Source organism: Zonotrichia leucophrys, chromosome 14 (assembly GCF_028769735.1).
Source record: "Zonotrichia leucophrys gambelii isolate GWCS_2022_RI chromosome 14, RI_Zleu_2.0, whole genome shotgun sequence".
NCBI lineage: Eukaryota > Metazoa > Chordata > Aves > Passeriformes > Passerellidae > Zonotrichia > Zonotrichia leucophrys.
This window is the reverse complement of record NC_088184.1, coordinates 5,157,869-5,175,335: the sequence shown is the minus strand read 5'-3', so window position 1 is coordinate 5,175,335 and position 17,467 is coordinate 5,157,869. Positions and strand designations below refer to the sequence as shown.

General features: G+C 44.4%; 1 long non-coding RNA gene across 3 annotated transcripts in view; it reads right to left on the bottom strand.

Annotated features, from left to right (window-relative positions):
- Positions 1 to 14,322: 14,322 nt before the first annotated feature.
- LOC135454329 (uncharacterized) overlaps positions 14,323 to 17,467 on the bottom strand; it is a 31,510-nt gene continuing 28,365 nt past the window's right edge. For all 3 annotated transcript variants that reach the window (XR_010442079.1, XR_010442078.1, XR_010442080.1), the window contains one exon: positions 14,323 to 16,803. This is a non-coding gene — a long non-coding RNA (uncharacterized LOC135454329). The remainder of the gene's footprint in view (positions 16,804 to 17,467) is intronic.

Below are 17,467 nucleotides of genomic sequence, written 5' to 3'. Positions count from 1 at the left end.
GCACAGGCAAAAATATATGCATTGTTTCCAGCCTGGATGTCTTTACTGCTTGGATTTCTGCATATAGCTATGTTTTTATTATTCACACTGTCTCTTTAGACTCATGCATATCTTTTCACACATACAAGTGTGCCCTGAGATGTTACAATCTCTTTTACCTGTCGATCTATAGCTATATAAATGTTTCTCCAGGTAATAAATTTCACCACATTTTACTTTAAAATGTAATTTTTTTCCAAATTCACTTTTACTGCTAAATATAGTCCATAATGGCCTGTCCATAAATGAACACCTTGAGAATGGAAAGCTGTAAGCAGAAAATATTTTTAATAATAACAATCTTTAGCTACAACAAACTACATGCATATCTTTGTTTTGAATATCAATGGAGATGCTACACAAAGTATTTTTTTTTCAGCTGTAACAGCACCTTCAGTTGTGCAGAAGTTGGGTGCAGAGAGTTCTGGGGAGTGACCTGGGGAGTTGTGGTGACAATCATTTTGGCCAAGACCATGAACTGGAGCCTTCCAGAGTTCAATCCATGGTCTGCAGCACCAGCCAAGGTGGTGCCAGTGCTGCTGTGCCTCAGGGGATTTTCCTGCTCCAGAGGGGACACAGAATTGTCCAGTTCTGTGCACAGGAAGGTGTGACGTGGGTGGCAGTGGGGTGCAGTGGTTCCCCTGCTCCACACTCTGCACATCCCAGCTGGAGCTGGGATCAGCTCAGCAGATGGTTCGACCTTTGTTGGACCAGAGCCATCCCCAATGCTGCACTTGGGGAAGGAGCTGGGAGTGACTGAGACAGGCACAAGGCTGAGCTCCCTTAGGAGGAGCTGTCCCAGGGCCACTGCAGGCAGTGGGGACAGGGACAGGGACAGGGACAGGGAGGGGAGCCCCTGGCTGGGGCTGGGGGCAGCTGCCCTGGGCAATGGGACACCAGGGGTGCAGGGCTGGGCTGGAACCAACAGGCAGCAGAGCAGGAGCATCCCGGGAGGTGTCACACCTGGAAATGAGTTCCAGGGACCCTGAGCTGCTGCAAATCCACTGCATGACAGAATCTGCCCCCCAGCCATCTTTAACTATTCATTCCTCAGCCTACAGTCTCACTAACACAGGCATTTTTCTCATTCAGACTCTTACAAACCCTGTCCTAAAACACAGCAGATTTTGTAGCAATGCTGGTGTGCCAGGAAAAGCTCCTGGTGAGCTGTGGTGAATATTCAATATACACAGCTTATTGTGTTACAAACCTGATTGTGGCCTGAAAAAATACAATTAAAATAATTTTTGGACAACATGACCTCTGTTTTGAAGGTGAAAGACCTTCCTAAAACTAGAATCAGTTGGTGAAAACAGAAAAAAGAAAACCAATTTTTTCCACACAATATATTTATAATTTGTGTGAAAAATGGTTCAAATATTTTGGTATTTTGTGGGCAACTCTGAGACTAATAGTTCTTTCTCCTATTGCACTCATTATCCAATATTGCACATATGCAATAAATTTGCAAGAAGGAAGATCAAAAGTGATGGACATAACTGAAAACAGTTTTGGCCTTGTTTGACTGTGAAAGGCTTTTCAGGGGCAGATTTATTTGAGAAAGGGACTTATTTGATGGCTCTGAACCCACCCCCTCTGCTCACCTTTGTGCTAGAGGCACAGTGGATATGCTGGCAGAAGCCTCATGCCATACTTTCCCCCTAAGCCTCCACTGCTGGAAACAGGATATTAAATGCTTGGCAATAAAGCAGTTTCTGCTTGTTGTTCAGTAACCTTGTAGCCTTCAGCTCTGCTCGAAAATCTTACAGGAGCCAAGCAGGAATCAATGATTTGTATCAGGGAGGTAGGAGGATATTAAAGATACACCAGAGGAAACAAGAAAAGAGGCCAACCTTGGAGCAGCCAAATGGGTAGGGACACTTTGGTTCAGCTCCTAGCCCTCATTACTTGTCCCTTCCTGTGGCTGAATTTAATCTTACATGGTTCTTGCCAGCCCCTCCTCTGGCACTGCAGGCTGGCTTTAAACCTGATGGGTGGCTTTTGTGCTCAGGCTCTGCTGGGCAGGGAGTTTAGCTGGGGAGGGAGATGAGGCAGAGGGGGAAATAGCACTGCTTCTCCATCTGGGCTCTGGCAGGGAGAGGGTTTGTAGGCACTGACAGAGCAGAGGAAAGCAGAGGTTTCTTCCCACACCTTCATTATTAGTCCACCCCTAACTGAGGGCTGCATGCTCCCAGGCAGCCAGCTCCTGGTGATGCCCAGGAGGAGCTGAGCTGCTGATCCCGATGGGAGAGAGGGATGCAGCAGGTGAGGGGCAGGGAGTGATGCAAGTTGAGTGCTGAGCTGCAGGTGAATGAAGGTGTCTGAAGGTGTCTGAAGGTCTCTCGGGTGCTGCTGGAGGTGCTGGACAGGAGCAGGACTTGGCAGGGCTTGCTACTCCTCCCCTCTTGCTCAGCCACTCTAATGGCCTCCCCTGCCTTCTCTATTCCTTTCTCATCTCTTAATAAAGTGTTCAGACTTTTGTTAAACTTGTACCACCCACAGAGCTGTCCCTGCAGAACGAGCCCTGCCCTCTGGCCTCTGCTTTCCACTGAGTGGTCAAAGCTGCAGTGCAGGACGGGCTGCTGGCCAGCCAGCTCTCATTGTAGCTCACATCCCAGAGGGCCTGGGGATCAATCCTCACAGAGACACAACAATTCTCCTCTTCAGAGGTACAGCTTTCTGTAGCTCCTCCTGAGCTGACTCAGCCTGCTCACACAGGGACTGTCCTTTGACAGCCAGGTGAGGCCAGGATTGGATGCCTGGAGGGTCTGTCAGGTACATGTGGCAAGTGAGGAAGGCCAGGTTGTGAGTACAGGACTCAAAATACATTTCAAAGTCCCCAGTGAAGGAGACAGGCAGGTTTGGGAGTGCCAGGTGTGCCTGGTGCAGCTCTCAGGCAGAGGGAGAGCAGTGCGGCTCAGGCCATGGGCACTGCTCTGGTGGCAGGGCTGCAAGGAAATGAAATGTGTGCGTGTTTTGCTTTTCCTCTGAAGCACATAACTCACTGAGAAGTCTTCAGGGAGCCTTACTGTTTACAGATTCTGAGTCAGGGAAGAATTACTTTGTTTTTTCTGAGCACAGTGGATCAAGTGAGTCAGATCAGTTTGGCCAGGAGGATATAACAGTCATGATGCCTTTCTGGAAGGGCAGAGGAGAGCAAGCTGAGAGACTGCAATTCCAAACTGGAAGGAGGAGAAGGTACAGCACCTCATGCTGGTCTCTGAGAGCTCACAGTGGAGAGCTGTGAGGGCACTGAGCCATCATGATTTGGGGACCACCATGATGCAGAACTCTGAAGGCTTAATCTGGTCCCATTTAGAGCAGTGCAATCCCAGAACAGCCTGTTCATTCTGAGATGTGGTGAAGAACCAACAGGAGCACATCCAGCCTCCACGAGCAGTCACCCCTCCATCTCTCCCTGAATCTACCTGGTGAAGCTTTCCCACACTCCTGCACATCCAGGACTGTCCCCAGCCCTTCTGCAGATGAAGGGCCCCCATCTTGATGGGTGATGGTGGCTTGTTCTGAACAGAGCATCTCTCACCTGATGTGAAATGAGCACTCATTCTTGTGCATCACCATAAAATCCATCTGGAATGCTTGATTCTTCCCAATTAAATGCCAAGCTTCCAGATTAGTCCAAGTGTAATAAGAGTCTTTAACTAATTCTGAGTGTTCTCCTAGCCCTAGCAGAAGGCTGGGCGAGAGGATCAGTGCTGTTAAATCCCTCTGCTGTGCTCTCCTAAGAAATGCCACAGCCTTCAGCCCCACCTGGCATTATTGCCATTGTTGTCCTTTAGGGGTTGATGCTAATGACGACTGAAAGAGCTTAATGAGCATGTGCCTTGAATAAGCTCTTTATACCTTATAAAATAATTACATTTTATTGAAAATTCCACAGGGCCAAGCTCACAGAAGCAGTCAGGGGTGCCAATTTAATAGGATATGGTACAGTGCTTTACTCAAATAAGGCCAGATCCTTCAGAAATTCACCTTCATGGCCACAAAGGACAGCAGGGGCCTCCTGAGCACAGGATACCTGCTGTTATCCACCCTGGGGCTCTGGGGAAAGGCAGGATCACAAAACACCTCTGAAATGGAGTGGTGCTGTTTGGTGAGAGGAATAGGATTTGTGTTCTGACAGCGCAGAGACACCTGGTGATCCCTGATGAAAGGTGGCTTGTCAATAGCCTGTTAAACATCCTTTAAATAGGGATGGTGAGCTCCTTTTCCTGCTCTTCCTCCCATCCAGCACAGATCAAAATTGTTGACCTATTAAGGAAAGAAAGACATTCCCAAAGGAATGCCTTGTGGTGTCTTCTGGGATGCAGTGGGGCCTCTGCCTTTAACAACACACAGCAGTGGAAGCTCTTAATGGGGCTATGGGAAGTTCCTAAATAGGAAGGAATGACAAAGAGCCTATTGAATCTGGGTAGGGTAAGTTTCTCATCATGTAAGCATTTTGTAAGAGGAAATGGCTGAATGACTCGCAGATAAATTGCTTGTAATGCATTTCATTAGAAAATTAAAATTTGTAAATTTATTTTTCATCTTTAAGCAAAATGCTTCCATATCTATCACTAAGGAATTACTCTTTGGGTCTGCACTGAATGCAAGAAAGTTCAAACAAAATACTCCCATAATGTGCTTTGAATGTTATCAAATACGTTTTCTGGATGAAATTTAAACCCTTGTAAAAACTTTTTAAATATTATATTATTTATACTGCAAAAATGCTTAAGGATCTCATAATTTCAAGACCAGACCTTTCAACAAAATGTGATTTTTTTTTTCACTAATGGGCCCAAGGAAACTCTTTTCAAAATATTCACTAGACCTGTGTGTCAGGGACTGCAAGGACAGAGGTCAGTGAGCATCCTTGCTGCCCATGACTCTCAAGGCAGGGAGTCTGCAGCTGTTGATGAGATCTGAGCTGCAGCCTGGACAAAAAAAAAAAACAAGGGAAGCCTTCAGCATGCAGATCCCAAACTCCATTGGTGGCAAAATTCTGAATTTTGTGTTAACACAAAATCAGTGCAGAAAATCACAGGATGCTTTAGACGTGAAATTCTGGTGTGTTTTTTCTCTGTCTCATGGTTTCTGAGTCCTTGCAGCAGACTACTGCCATGTTTTCCAGTTTTTCCTCTGTAACTGCGGTGGTTAACAGTGTATTTTAAAATGTCATATGCCTGAATAATTATCAAATTCCTGCTATTCCTGTGACATTTCCAGGCTCCTGTCCATGGCTGCTCATTCCTGCTCAGCCCTCCAGAGCTTCTGAGCCTGCAGCTGAGGAACATTCCCTGTATAATTGCTTAAGCTCTTGGCACAAGTGCAGGGTGGGATGAAAAGTAGGGCATTTTCCAGACTGGGTCCACTTCAAGGAGAACAGAGTGGTTGAAGAACAGAGAACAGAGCCTATGAAGATGCATTTCTGGAGGTTTCACCCATCCCTCTTGTGCAGCAGGTTATGGGACCATCAGAGTTCCCTGCAAGCTTCTGCCCAGTTGTAGTTGTGGTTGTCAGGAGGAATCCAGCCCTGATGGGCAGAAATGTCCAGCACAGACACATTTTGCCCAGTGTAGTTGTGCCTACAAGGCACATAAACAGCAGAGAAGGTGGCAAGAAGTTAAAAACTGAAAATAAGAAAGGTTTTTTAAAAAATCCAAACCTTTTTGAGCAAAGCAAGGCCCAAGCACTTCCCATGTTTTACCCCTACAACAGGGAGCCAGAATAAACCAAGGGAGGGTCCTGAGGGTGTCACCCTGTGTGCAGGGACATCTGCCATGGGCAGTCACTTGTGGAGCACTGAGGTGGAGCTGTGTCCAGGCTCTGGAGCCAGCCCCTCCAAATGTGTGTGTTCAGTGCCAGGGGTTACACTCTGCTGTCTGCCTGCAGTTTGTAATGAAATAATTTCATTAGGCAGGTGTGAGGTGTGAGGTAAATGTACAGTGTAATCCTGTATAACACAATCATCATCACATTTTGATTCCCCTGCCCATCACCTTCCACATTTATCTTCAGAGACCTCTTAATGAAACAGCTGCTTAGATTTAATTAAACAACAGCATTATATAAACAAGTTCTTTTGTTTTGTGTGCTGAACAGGGCATTCATCTTCAAAAGCTTTTCTGCCAGAGCTGGCCTGGCTGCCCCTTGACTTGTCTCTACTCCAATTACCACTCCAGTTTAGCTGATTAATTTGTAGCCACTGGCAAACATGCACAGTTGGCAGGACATCATTCCGTTTCAGTGACAAGCACTATAAAAAGATCATTATTTTCATTAGCATAAATAACTGCATGTTGATAGAACTCTGCTTTCTGAAAATAGGTTAAAGTCTTAACTGGCTGTGTCTTAACAGTGGCCCTGAGTGGGCTGCCCCCTCCTAAAATTCTGAATGGTGCAGGACTTTATTCATTACCCAGATATAATTGGAAGGAAAATTATCACATAAGTGAACAATAAGCTATCAGTGTATAATGCTTAATGACTGCACTCAGCCCAGTAATAGTCTGGAATGATTTTTTTTTCTTAAAATGAGACATTTTTTTGGTAAATGCCTGTGTAGACACACACTAATTTTTAACCATACCATACATATTTGATGGTATATAAGAAAAGTCAATGAAAGAAACAATCATGCACAAATAAATATTTCTCCTGCATTTCCTAAGGCATACAGATATTATTTTTCCAGTCACTGGCCTGGGTTGGCTGCTTTGAAAGCTTTTCTGGCTGCACTCTACTAGTCAATCATGTTCCTAAGAGTTTTTCCCTTAGTGGATTTTTAAGAGTTGATATTTTATAGCATGGTCCTTTGAGAGGAAAGGTTTAGTTTTGTGCCATTCTCTTGTCTCCACCATGATGATGCCTGGTGAACACCAAGACACCAACAATAAGAAAAGAAAGCAGCAATAATAAGAAGCAGTGTTTGAAAGGTGGCACTTTCAATAGGTTTGGTCCCTTAGCCCAGCTTAGCAGCTCTTCAAATGAAAAAGTGTGTTAATACACAGGATGTGACCATCTGGATGTTTTTAACTCATTGTCCTAGAGGGAAAGTTTAAAGTGAGATTTCTGCTGTTAGCTCTTAGGGAATATTTGGTTTTATTTCACACAGAAAACGCCACATATTTTTAAAATATTTGTATATATATATACACACACATACACACATATGAACACACAGAACCCTGGCTCTGTAGCAATGGTCTTGGGTAAACACTAGCAAGTGTTGGCCAAGCATGAATTTTAGTCACTGTACTGTCCATATGTGTTCATGATTCTGAGAAGAACAGCCTCTCAAAGGTAGCACTGTTCTTTTTTTACTTAATTCACTACTGATGGCATTAATGGTAAAATAACTTTTTTTTTGGTATTATACAACAAAACAAAAAATGGGCATGGAAGAACAAGAGAGGCTTTTTTAAAACTTTTTTTTTACCATCAAGAGGCCTTGCCATTACTTTGAAATGTTGCCCAGAGCATTTTTGTGCCCAACTTGTCTATGTCTTTCAGTCTGTGTCAGAAGATGACTTTGAAAATTAGCTGGTTTATATAACAGAGAAGAGCCAAGGGTAATAAAAAAGAGAGCAAATGATTGCCTCAGTATTGAATATTTTCCAGGAAAAAAATGTAGAGGAGTGAAGGGTGAAAAGGAGATTTGGACTCCTGACACGCTCTGCATCTCCTCACAGGTGTCCCCAGGCTCCCAGGCAGAGCCTTGCCCTCCTCCTGGAGCTGGATGGACAGAGCTGAGGAACATCTCAGGTTGTCAGAGGACAACCAAACTGAAAATGCCTTGCAAAATGCTGTGCAATGTTTGCTGAACTGTCACACCCAGAGTGGGATGCAGGGGAGAGGAAGGTGGCAGGTCTGACAGCACTGCTGAACACCCAGGTGGGGAATGCCATGGTGTGTTTGGATGCTGAAATGGATTGCTGGAAACAGATTTTGAAACCACTCTTGTGAAATGCTTGTTTTGCAGCAAATAGGTCATAAACCAACATTAAAGGCACATTGAAACATGCTTTTGCTTGGTCAAAAACAAGTAAAAAAAGAAAAAAAGAAAGAAACAAGCAGGAGAACCCTGTGACTTCATGCTATGGAGCATGCAGAAGTCTGGGAAATGCCTCTCAGGAGGAGTGATTTAGGAATCCATGGTGTTTACTGATGGTGGCAGGAGCCAGAACTGCAGCAAACTGTGGTTACCTTCTGGGGAAGGGAGAGAGGTGAAGGGTTGTTTGCAGTAGACAATGACTTGCAAAGAGGAGCAAACAGTTTTGTTTGTTTGCTTTAAGTTACTTCAAATCACCCTTGAAGGGTATACAAACTGTGTTTTGGACCCAATTATTTAGAGTGTTGTTGAATAGGATGCATTGGATGAGCAGGACAAAATGCACTACTGGGCCAACAGAAGTCAGATATTGAGGTAGAATAAGATCTTGCCTGTTTAATTTCTAGAGAAAACTGGATGTTTAAGATGCAATGCAACTGCTGGCAAATTGTGGCCTTCTAGAATAATGCCATTGCATTTCTGAAAAGCTGCCCAGTTCACCTGGGCTGTATGGACACAGGAGAGGAGCTTTGAGCAGAGCAAGGAGTGCATGGGGCAGCAGTCAGGGTGTCTGTCTGCCTAAATGTGCTCCACCATCCTTTAGGGAAGTGCTGCTTTCCCTACGGCAGCAAACTGGCGAAGAACAGCTTGCCTGAATTTTCTTAATGAAATAAAAAGGCACTCTTTATTTTAGATTGGTAGGCACTTCTGAGTTTTGGTAAACATGAAAATTTTTTTACTTGAACTGGCAGTTATAAATGGTTTTAAAGCACCAATTGCCATCTATGAAAAAAAAAAAAGGAAGAAAGAGATCAGAATAACTTCTTACGAAAGATAAAAGTCATCATCTTGCGTTTAATTGACTTCAAGACCATTTACCTGGAATAGGGGCTGCAATTAAACTCCCGGACTGTCCAGTGTGCCCTCAGAAGCACCTGCTCCATCCACAGGCACAGTTAGCAGCTGGTTTGGCAAGTTTGGCAAGTGACAGTGGGACTTTGTGCTCCTCAAACCCCAGGCAAACACAGGAGCTGCTTCAGCCCATGCTTGAGATGTGCTTTTTTCCTTGGAATGATTATTTCTACACCATCATATTGCAGGGAATATTCCAGAAAGCACAACAAAAGCAGGTGGTTTTCCTTGCAAGAATCAGTGCTGAGGACTCATTCTGGTGTCCTGGTCCTTTGCTGAGCAGAAAATGCTTGTGCTTGCATTTTCTTCAGCTGTTGCTGTCCTGGCTGCCAACATGGCTAAACTCATGATGGATCAGACTCACTGCTGCACGATGCTTGCTTGGAGCCAACCATCAAATGCTTTAAGAGGCATCCATGCTGCTATCCAAGTATCACTGCTGGCTGCCCTCCAGTAGCCTTATCTGGCTAATCCAATACTGCAGAAACAAAACTGTAGAGATTAAAGCAAAAAAACAACATGAATGGACATGTTTGTCTTAGAACACTGACAGGGGAGAACACATTTTTAACGTAATGCAGGTGGCTGGAATATTTTCCATTCCTGTGTCCATTTCCCTGCATGTCATACAGCACATTTAAAAACATCTCAGCTTTTTGAGCATGGATTTTTGGGCTGAAGGATCACAATGAAGCTTTACAGCCCTTTCTTATGAAGTGTGGCATTTCTGACATTATTTGATGCGCAAGAGCAACTGCATTAGTCAGAGGCTACGCTTGAATAGTTATCACTTTAAGCCCATGCCCTGGGAGTATTGTATTCGGTTCCCTCATTATTTCCAGCCCTCCAGGTTATACCAAGAGTTGCTATTAGTACATTACAATCACAAAATGAAGGTAGTCACTTTCTATAAGGGTCAAGCTTTCCTCCTAGGTGCAGGCAAAGTTCATTCTGCAGCTCAGGTGGACAGGCAGTGCCCCATTCTGGGCGTTTTGGCTTCCCAAATGTCTTGTGTATAGCTCTACCTTTTGGGTCCAAGGCTTATTTGGAGAGCCCTAAAACATTCCTTAAATGTTTTAGGGCTGCAGCATCCAGGTGCTGCAGCCATCAGCCTGCTCCTCTTACACACAGGCCAGGGTAACTGGGGAGTGTTTGTGTCCAAGTCAAGGGTGTTGCACATTCCTGCAAGAGAAGAGGATAGGATAAAATCTTAATGCATCTCATTGATGCTGCTTTGCTGAGGGGGCCAGGAAAGAACTTTATTTGGCTGTGTGTGTTGTCTTCATTCTATAATGCTTTCAAGTCTGGTCTTTAAATGTGGCACCTTCTCTATAAATAACTCCTGTTCTTACCTTAATTTCAGTCCTAACTAGCACTAACAAAAGAGTAACATCACAACTGCATCCTGAATAATTTCTTGTCATCTTAAATTTTAAAAGTTTCAACAATACATTAAAAAAAAAAGTATTTTCTTGGAAGCTTTCTGAGGAAACACCAAGTTCCCAGAAGTCTCAGGTTTATGGCATGAAATCCTAAAACTACAAGAACCTTTCTTCGACCCTGTCTTTTTACAGTAGTATGTTAAGAAAAATTAAAATAGTCAAATGACAAAATATTCTCCTGCATGAACTTTTTTCCTGAGATAAAGTAAAAAAAAATATGGTGTGATAATGGGTGTTAACCATGCCATTTGAGGACTTTAAATGCTGTGGTGTTACACAGGGTATCAGACAATAAATGGACTATCAGGGTGATATATTTAACATATTTATTTAGAAATATCTTTCTAAAAGGCATATATAGACTACAGGTAGTCTAGTACACATAGAGATAATCAGTAGAGATTTGTGAGGTGTTTTCCTTCTAATGTGTAGTGCTTGGTAAAGCTTCTTATTCAAAGCATTGTCAGTTTTTGAACAGTTAAGGCAAAGCTACTCATTCTGAGCACTTGCTAAGCTGCTGTTCCAGTGGCCAGCTGGGTCAGCAGGCTCTGTACCCCTGGGCTCCAAAGCTCACCAAAGCCATCTGCCCGCTGCTGCAGGGCCTGTGCTGTGTGAAAGGCACACTGTTGGTGCTGAGGACATTTCAGCCGTGCTGCCCAGTGCAATCCCTTCCCCACAGGCTGGAGAGCCCAGGTCCCACAGAGCTGCTCTTCAAAGGCCAGGGTTCCCCAAACTGGGGCCTGCATTGGTTGGTGCTAACCATGAGGAACCATCGGAAACAAGGCGGGAGAAATGACGAGGAGGCCTCCATCTTATCAAAAGGCTAATTAATTACACTATATTATTCAATATTATATTACACTACATCTAAACTGAATCTGCCAAGCACTCAACTGCACTGCACTCATGACTGTCAGCCCACAGTCCCAACACACACACACACTGATAGGCCCTGACAGGCCAAGGAAACAAAACACCATCACTCTGGGTAAACAATCTCCATATTGCATTCTACTTTCCACAAACACAGGCACAGCAAATGAGATAAGAATTGTTTTTCCTTTCTCTGAGGTTCAGAGAATGTGCATCTCAGAAATATTCTTGGGAAGTTGTGCCTTGCTCTTCTCTGTGAGGAGAAATGTGGCGGCAAGGAACCAACGGAGCATCCACAGTTTCAATACTCCCTTGGTTCCACTGATGAAATTCTCTTCTCTGATGAAAGGAGCTAAAGCAGCACACAGAGGGCTCCTGCCTTGCCAAGGTGTGTGTGGGAGAGGAGAAAGGCAGCCCAGCCAGGCTGCACAACCACCCAGCAGCAGCAACATGATGTATGAGCACCCTGCTCGTTTGCACAAGGCAGCAGTGGAACACTAACTTGTTTCCATGGCAACCTGAAAAAGAATTACAGCTTTAAAGCTGACTGAATGGTAGCCCCATGAAAAAGTAAAGGGCAGACCATATCTTTCTAAAATATAATTTAGTACTAAGTCACCTGAACAGTATTAGCTAAAAGGATTTCAGCTCTGGGCTTGGGAAGTGACCCATTTGGGATACGGAGTGTTAGGTTTTCCTAATGGTGTGCCTGAGATCTGAAGGGCCTGGTGGACACACCACGGTGTACAGCATAACAGAAGAGGAAAATACCCTTATGCCTGAAATCTCTTACCAGAAAAACAAGAATCTCTTCCCTCTTTACAAAAGTGCCAGTTTTCTATCAGATTATTGCACTCCCCTTCATCTCTTGTGAAGATATGGGGACACGTGTTGAGTGCCTGGTACAAAAATACATGGGAAGGAAGGAGAAATGTGGTGAAAATTCAATAATCCCTAGGGTGAGTAGGAGGAAAACTTGTGTGTTCAGACTGGAGACACATCAAGTTAGACTAGGAGGCCAGAATCTGCCTCTAGCACAACACATTATCCTGCCCTCTGAACACTACTCAAATCTAATCCTGAAATCCCAAAAGATTTCAGAAAGTTTTTAACAGAAAAAACTCCCATTAACTGCAGCCAAAGTTGATAAAAATGCTCAGGATTTGGTAATTTCTGTGAAATCAGGGCTGGGGAGAGGGGAAGGGGGCAGTAATTTGTACATGAAAGATGGTATTTTTTTGTACAACCACAGTTAAAAGAAATTATCAAATTTATTATGGTTGAAAAACTACAGAAAGCAGGAATCTAAATTTATTGTCAGATAGTTTTCTTTACAAACAAATAAAAATCAGATCCCAGCGAAGTCCCATGTACATCAGTCACAGAGAGCACTAACCAATATTTGGAAAGTGTGGTTGGAACAATGCAGAGAAACAGATTTGGAGCTCTCATAGACTGACATCAAACACCTGCACTGTTCAGGCTTTGGTCAGTTAAACCTCTCTGTAAATTACATAAATCAGTATTTTACCTAGAAAAATGGCCAATACAGAATTGAGAGCTGTATTCATGTCATGAAAATAGACTTTCTCTCGGGGTGGGGGCCAATCAGCTCCTTCCAAGCCAAACGTGACTGTGTGAGTTGTGCTGAAATCAGGGTGCCCCTGCTCTCTCTCAGTGGTTTACAAAAAGCATCTGTCTGTAAAAACTCATTAAAAAGTCTTGTTCAAAAAATAAGTACAAGAATTGACCTCGGTTTCTAGAAATGGCCACAAGAAGGAATTATTTCTGTGTTTGGGTAAATGAGACCTTCGATCCGCAGCCCTTTTTTTTTCCTTTTCCCAGCAGAAACCTGCAAAAACCCATTGCTTTGAGTATTAACAACACCACTGTCCTGATTCTCAAGAATGATCAACACTGTTAATCCCTTAGGCTGGGATTTTCAGAAGAATCTCAAAAGAAAAACCTCAGTGAAAGAAATAAGCACTCTAGGCAGCCTGGCCATCCCTGTCTGTGGGCCCCAGCAGGGGAGAAGCCCAAGGCTGGAGCTGAGTCCCAAATGTGCAGGATACCTTTACCCTCTTCTGGGAACACTCTCTTAAAACATCCTATTAAGGTATAGGTTGAAACAAATCACGAGTGTGTTTAATAACGTATAAAACAGCTTAGTAAAATTGTCATGAAAATTTAAAAGCTTGGGCAAAAACCCTACACCTCTGCCATTTATACTGATGACAATGATAATGAAAAAAATAATGATGTTTTAACTCACCCATCAAAAAAATTTATTCACCCTGAGAGAGTAGAAATGTGCAAAGCTGGTGGAAAGATATACTTACCTTGAATTTATAAACTGCTCCTCAGATAAAGAAATACAGGATGAGGAGTTGCCTCATTTACATTCATTCATTCATTCACCCTTGGCCATTTTTTCAGCCAAGTGGATGCAAATTCTTTGAAGCCATTAGAGCTGATAAGAGAGAAGCCCCAAACCTGAGCTTGTTGTCACTGTCCTCACACCTGAGGTGGTTCCCTGTGCACCCCAACTTCCAGGGACACCCCACTCACAGCAGCCTCCAGGCACCCTCTGCAGCCCATCCAGGGCTTTAACTGGGAGGGAAGGGCTCAGCACCAGAGGTGAGAAATATTTCCTTGTGGGCCTGCCTTATATAAGTCTGTTGAACAATCTTTCTGCTTAGTAGAAGATGAACAATCTTTCCTTACTTCAGTAGCCACAATGGCAGAGGAAATAGTGGGAATTAGATGATAATTACTAATCTGAGAAGGCAATTCCTATGCACATGTTTCTTTCTGGTTGATGTCCAGAGAAGTTCCCTGTCCTGAGCTAGAGCTTTGCCATCAGTTGGGTATAAAACATATAAAAAACCCAACCAAACAAAAAAGAGTTTATTTACCCTTGAACTCACATGCTGAAAGACCCCGAAGGAATGAAAGGCAGCAGGGGAATCGAACAATAAGAGTTGTGGGGAGGAGATCAATTTCACAAGGAAGATGTTTCTATTTTGGAATTGTTTCATATCACAGGAGAGGCCCAAGCTGGTCAAACTGCCTGGACACAGCAGAGCAGAAGTGATACTTGAGCAGCCCATAAAGAAGAAAGCTTGGCTGGATAGGGCACTTCTCTTTTATAGGGCAAAGCACGGGCATTTGCAATCAAAGCACACACATGGGCATTCAGCCTGAGATTTACTGAAGACAGTGGTGTAATGAAAAGAGAGGGCACACACTGAGCTGTGTGTGGCTTTGTTTTGTGGACAGTCACAGCTGAAGGAAATGAAGGTGTGAGTGAGGACTTTTGGGAAGGTTGCTGTGCTACAAGACATATTCCTGCGAGTGTTTATATCTGTCCCTTCCTAGCTGCAGAAAAAGGACAATTTATCTGTTCTTCTATCACCTTGTCTGACATTAGCCCCTGACCTCACCTGGGTACCAGAAGTATGCTTCAATGTAAACAGACACACATATTTAGCATTTAGCCACATCAGGTCTAAATTCCAGCTTTTCATCCCTGTGGTATAGTGGACTTAGGTTATTTGCCACTGCAAGGAATGAGAATCCCACCAGCAAATTGCTCCTTGCACTGCCCAGCAGCAGACCTTGCAAATGACTGTGATTGAATTTATTCTAAATTAATTCAGAAGCATGTGGGATTTTAAGACTGAAGAAGTGATCACCATGCAGTTAATTGGGCCTGCCCTCTCAGCCCCATGCCCTGTCAGGCCAGCCAAGCAGCTGTCCCAGCAAAGGGAGCAGGGATGCCAAGAAGGCCAGGAAAAAGCCCTGACAAGAATTTAAATGAAATAAAATTGCCAAACTCTTTGCTCTGTTGCCTTTGTTGGGGTTAGGTCTGCAGAGACCTTGAACCAAATGCCAAACACAAACAGAAGACCAAGCCCAGTTTGTGTGGCATTTCCACTTTGCTATCTTGGGATGCTCCTGCTCTGGGCTCTCTGGGGAGAGAAAATGTGCCTGCTCTGACCTCCGCTGTGCTTCTCACAACCACAGGGCTTTGGGGCCCACTTGCCCTGCTAGGCATGGGGATTGAACAGAGCAAACACCCTCAGCATCCCCCTCTCTTTGCCCTGCTGGAATGGGGACAGAAAATAGCAAACCATCCTCAGCATCCCCCTCTCTTTGCCCTGCTGGAATGGGGACTGAGCAGAGAAAACACCCTCAGCATCCCCCTCTCTTTGCCCTGCTGGAATGGGGACTGAGCAGAGCAAACACCTTCAGCATCCCCCTCTCCTGCGCTCAGTGCCTCCTGGTTGCTCATTCTGCAGGCTGGGGGCTGCCAGGTGCTGGGAAAGAGATCCCTAAGCACAAATAACTCCTGCAAATCCCCCAGAAGTGCTGGGGTGTGACAGAGGAGCAGCACTGAGGTGTGCACAGCAGGAAGGCATCAGGCATTTGGGAATGCTGGCTGTCAGAGGGAAGTGCTGGGGAGGGGAGCTCTGGCAGCCCCAGGGGCCGTGGTGCTTTATGTGCACTGCACTCCTGGATGAGGCTCCTGGTAATGACCTGCCCAGCAGAGCCTTTAAAACAAATTATGGATGATAAAGCAAGAATCCAAGGTAAATTTTCAGAGCTGATGAGTGAAAAACAGCTCACATCTTTATGTGCCGGCTGAGCACATTTAGGGGAGAGCCACTGGGGTGCCATAAGCATGATTCCACACTGTGTCACTTTTAGGAGTAAAACTTCATAATCCTTGGCAACTTCTGCATCCTAAAGAGCAGGGTTTGAAAAGTTAGCAGACACTGAAACACTTCCTCCCTGCAGGAGGCCATTTCTGCTCAGGTAACTCCTCCCTTGGGGGCTTTGGGTGAGACACACTCACCTGCTGTGTGAGGACAGGGAGAGCTGGGGCTGGGGGGCTGGATCAGGGACCAGCAGGTGCCTGGCAGGGCTACCAGCCCCACTCTGGGCTCCCTGGCTTGGGGGGCACCAGAAATGCAGCCCCTGTATGAGCCATGCTCACGTGGCTCTCTGCTCCTGATTCCTCAGGCATGGCATTCACAGGGACCAGGATCAATTAAATATTCCAGAATTCTTAATTTTTAGGCAGCAGCTCATCCTACACTAATTAGTGCAAATTGGGGGGGTGGGGAAAGCAGAGTTTAAACACTACAGTGACAGATGCATTTTACAGGATCTAATGATTCATTCTGAGATGCAATCATCTTTTCAAACACTATTACCAGCTACTGTTCAGGGGCTGCCTGTTTTCAGGGCTGTGCCCATCACAGGGCAGATCCAAACAGAATTGGAGATATTGCAAAGACTTAAATGCCTTTGATGTGGGAGGTAGCTGACATGTGAAGAAATAAATCTAATTAAATTCTCTGTTACATGGAATATTTGTGAATACAGGTACACAGAATGTTCTGTGAGGTGACTGTGATGGTAGTTCAAACCCAGCAGCAGTCTGTGGTTGCTGGTGAGCCACTGGTGAAGTTTCTGCTAAAAAAACCACAAAGGCAAGATTTATAAGTAACCCTTCAAGGTAGCTTTTGGCTACCTTGCCTATCCTGTGATGGTAAGGTAGTGTGACACACCAGGACACCATTATAGAAACTTTTCAGACCTGAACTCAGCTAAAATCATCAAATTGTTTTTGAATATTTTAAGCATACTAGAGAAATCTATTATTTTCTTACTCAAGTTTCAGATGTGGTTTTTTTATACTCTAGCAAAGCAGTCTTTAGGGAACAAAATCCAGAATCCTCAGAATAGAGCTGCTCTGTAAAATCTCTTGATCAAACAGAGATTTCTGCTCAGGAATTCAGATCTTCTTCAGTCCAGCTATAATTTTCCTTTCTCTGCCTTGCTAGTATTCTGGAGGTGTGCAATAAGAATCAGGCCACAATAAAGTCTGTTTCTCCAAATTACTGCACAGTACTCCACCCTTTGGGCATCTCAAACACTACTAGGACTGTATATCAGAGTCCTTCAAAACCCAGAGAGATAATTGAGCCAGCACTTCAATTGAAGTGACAGAAAGTTCATCTCTTTCATTCCATTCTTTATTAACAGCCATTCTTAGATGGCATCAGATCCCCAAATCTACTTAGTCCATCTTGTCTGCAGGAGTAGCAAGCAAGAGGTGAGCAGAAGAGAAAGCAGG